Here is a 4082-nt window from a genome sequence, read left to right on the forward strand (position 1 = left end):
GAACAGGCCAGTTCTTAAAAAGGCTCTGTTCTGGTGTAAAATATCCGGCGTGCGGCCCCACAAATCCTGGCACCAGATGACAGGTTTATCTGGAGCGGTATCACGCCTGGAATCAGGCTGTATGACACCACGTAACAACTAGATGAGGAATGTATCTTGATGAGGAATGTATCCTGGCTCCAGTTTATAAGGGCTTGACTTACTGCCATTTGTAATGCAAATAACATATTTTAATTATTACATTGTTGTCTGCAAGAGTCATACGATTTCTCAGCATGCTTCCTCACATCTGGCTAGACGAGTTCAGGAACATTTTTAATTCTACATTCAAGACAGATAATTAAGTAAGCGAAAACTATGGAGGCTAGTGATCTCCAAAAGCACAAGGAGTATGCAGAGTTGGCACAGAAGGATTAGGCACAGACTATTTCAACTTGAAGTGAGATGGTATCATACCATTTAATATGTCGCAAACTGAGCGTTTCATAGAAGTTGGACAGTTAAGCATGTCAGCTGTGAAGAGCATTGAACCTAGACCTTCCCAGTTGCAACTGCTTCTTATCTTACTATACAGCTCACTCACATAGTTTTTTATTTACCTACCACTGATGCACAGGCAACTCGAGCAAAGCAAGTTTCTTCTGCCCACCAGTGTCCCAGCAGTATCTAAAGCATGCTCTTGTGGGGCAGTCTGCTGTGACAGTCCTTGCATGCCTGGTCTCTCACCAAGGTCAGGGGTTCTTCTCCAAGTGTGGTTCAAATTCACCACATTTTCCAGCTCCAGACTGTGCACTGTTCCTTCACCTGGCAGAATTTCACATCCCTTTCTGAACTGAGGATGGGTCATTTAGGAATAGAAAAGATAAGGGAAGCTACGTGTTCCTGCACTGAGCCGCTAAGCCCTGCTTTCTCCCTTTTCTCTAAGCTGTTAACAATATTTATGAGTTTCGGTTCTTTTCCCCAGTGTTGCCCATGTTGTGGTATCACTCAACATGTAACTGATGTTGTTTCGGGTGTGAAGCAACTATAACTGAAAAGGAAAAGCTACCTAAAAGGAGTTTAAAATCTAGAACTGTACAGATTTAAAGCCACGACTGTGAATTGCAGAGCTGAATGCCCAGCCTGGGCCCAGGAGCTGATTAAACTGGGAGTTCTCCTAAGACCAAGATTCTCCCGTTCTCTAACTTCCAGGCTCATTCTGTAGTTTTATTTTAAAACGGGGGTGATACAACCCTAGCTATCTTGCAGACTTTCAGCACATTATACAAAGAACTGACTGAAGCAGTAAGGAGAAGAAATTTCATTTAGCTTTTAGTAAAGAAATAGCTGTGGTTCTTCTTTATTTTAGATATTTTTATGTGCATACAGCAAAACATATGCACAATGACAATCATATGACAAGCATATATCAAATACTATGGAAGAATTTATTAACATAGGACTTTAAAAAAGAAAAAAAGGTGCATTTTCTTAACCAGATTATTTATTCTGTAAACTGTTCTAAAATCATACTTCCTGTCATTAGCCTATTTGTCAGGTACACAGAAAATTACATCAGGATGCCCTTCTAAAAGTGACATCACAGTAGAGTGCCACAGGATGGGAATCAGGGACTTCCCATTAGCACTGGTCAGGGACATCACATCCTCCTGCACTGCCATCTCCTCTTGTTTCTGTTCCCCTCCTCATTCAGATCAGAAGTATATGCACCTCTGGTGAACAGTCTGAGTAAACATTTCAACTACATAATTCAGTGAAATTCCACCTTTAATTAAGAACTCTGAAGCTGACTCCCGAGTACTCCTGCAGCAACTGGGTCTTGAGAGATGACAAAAAGCTACTGCAAACTTCAGTTGTGCTGCCAGCAAATACAGTTGTCTCCCACATGTGTGTGAGGGTTTCTATATACAGGCTCAGGATAGCAACAGCTGCAGTCCCAATGTGCTCCATTAATGCTTCATCCCTTTTCCAGGAAGACACTCAGCTGCCTGATTCTGTCACAGGCATTGAGGGAATCCCAAAGCCTTCATGACTTAGCCCAGCTGCAAAAAAGGCAGACAAGGACTCTTTAATGGGCAATAATTAATTTTAAATCATTGCAGCATGAAACTCTCCGACATCTAATGCTGAAACCACAGGAAACAGTGCACTGGGTTTGGAATATGCAAAAGATCATTCCACTTACAGATCATCAAAAAGGTAATAGCTGTGTGCTTGGTTCTCTCTCTCAGGTGTCAACGCATACTTTGCAAGGGCTAAGAATCCACCAGAACTGGTGCACTGTACAGATGATTTCTCTGTAAGATAAATTAGCATAGGGTGAGGTCCAAAGAGCTGGTTTCCAGGACGAAAGACAAGGAATTAAAAATCTGGGGTTTTTTTAAGAAAATATGCAAGATGAAAGGATGAGCTCAGTGATTTTGTCTTGCTTTAACTAAGGCAGTTACCAAAATGGTTGTCCCTTCCTGGGCAAGAACAATGAATTCTTGCTCACATCCTCTGTAATTTCAGCTGTGGCATCTAAAGCCTACCCGAAGCTTTTACCACCCCCCAAAAAAAGTTCTTAAAGCTGAATTCAGTATTCAACAGAGTATAGCTCCTCATCCAGCCATTACTGGGAGACCCGGCCTTGCTCAGAGAAAACAGCCCAGCCAGTCAGCTGGCGAGGGGCACAGCATCTCTGCCAGGCAGGAGCCCTTGCTCCTTATTTTGTGAAGGGCAAGCAGGAGTCACTATGCACTCATTGCCGCAAAACTAACCCAAAAGAGAAAAAAAACACCACCAAAAAAACCAAAAACCAACTCACACAGATCTCATCTTTTCATTACAAGCAAGGGGAGAAGGGCGGCTCTGCAAAAATCTACTCGGCACCTGTGGCACTGTTTGCCACAGCCAGGCCCAAAGGAGTACTCTTGGGCTGCCGGCCCTCCCTGCCTCCTCAGCCTTCCCACCGGCCCCTCACATCTCCTCAGCCTTCCCGCCAGCCCCTCACACCTCCTCAGCCTTCCCGCCAGCCCCTCACATCTCCTCAGCCTTCCCACCAGCTCCTCACATCTCCTCAGCCTTCCCGCCGGCTCCTCACATCTCCTCAGCCTTCCCGCCAGCCCCTCACATCTCCTCAGCCTTCCCGCCGGCTCCTCACATCTCCTCAGCCTTCCCACCAGCTCCTCGCATCTCCTCAGCCTTCCCGCCGGCTCCTCACATCTCCTCAGCCTTCCCGCCAGCTCCTCACATCTCCTCAGCCTTCCCGCCGGCCCCTCACATCTCCTCAGCCTTCCCGCCAGCTCCTCACACCTCCTCAGCCTTCCCGCCTGACCCTCGCATCTCCTCAGCCTTCCCGCCGGCTCCTCACACCTCCTCAGCCTTCCCGCCGGCTCCTCACATCTCCTCAGCCTTCCCGCCGGCCCCTCACATCTCCTCAGCCTTCCCACCAGCCCCTCACACCTCCTCAGCCTTCCCGCCTGACCCTCGCATCTCCTCAACCTTCCCGCCGGCCCCTCACATCTCCTCAGCCTTCCCGCCTGACCCTCACATCTCCTCAGCCTTCCTGCTGGCTCCTCACATCTCCTCAGCCTTCCCGCCAGCCCCTCACAGCCCCCTCAGCGTCCCCAACCAGGCTTCCCGCGGCTACCTGCCCGTGCCTCGCCCTGTGCTGCTGCTTCGCGTCTCTCCCTCTGCCCCGGGCAGCCAGCAGCACCTGCCCTACAAGGTAACGCAGCCAGTGTCCCCGCGCCGGCTCCCTCGGCCGCCGGCCGGCCGAGAGTCGTCGAAGAGGCGCGGGCACGGCTTCAGGCCCCACCGAGGCGGCAGCTGCCTACAAGCCCCAGCAGCCCCCGCGCCAGGGAGGCGCCAGAAGCGGGGGGGAGGGCGGCGCAGGGGCTGCTGGGGCCGGTAGTCCCGGGGAAATGGCGGGCGGAAAGGCTTAAGGAGCGAGGGACGGCGCGGGTCGTGGGCATATCGTGAGAGGAAAAATGCAGTGTGGGCGTAGCGTGAGAAGAAAAATTGTGTCCGCGACAGTGACAGAGTGAGAGCAATCACACAGGTCTCAGAAATTCCGCTTACACGGTGTTGGTGGCTGTTGC

The 4082-nt window shown here is 49.8% G+C and overlaps 1 long non-coding RNA gene across 1 annotated transcript; it reads right to left on the reverse strand.

Moving 5' to 3' along the window:
- Positions 1–1474: 1474 nt before the first annotated feature.
- LOC126039178 (uncharacterized) lies at positions 1475–3773 on the reverse strand. Its single transcript, XR_007506235.1, has 3 exons — positions 3632–3773; positions 2186–2297; positions 1475–2042 (listed from the first exon to the last, which is right to left on the reverse strand). It is a non-coding gene; the product is annotated as an uncharacterized LOC126039178 (long non-coding RNA).
- Between the last annotated feature and the right edge of the window lie 309 nt (positions 3774–4082).

Source organism: Accipiter gentilis, chromosome 6 (genome assembly GCF_929443795.1).
Source record: "Accipiter gentilis chromosome 6, bAccGen1.1, whole genome shotgun sequence".
Lineage (NCBI taxonomy): Eukaryota > Metazoa > Chordata > Aves > Accipitriformes > Accipitridae > Astur > Astur gentilis.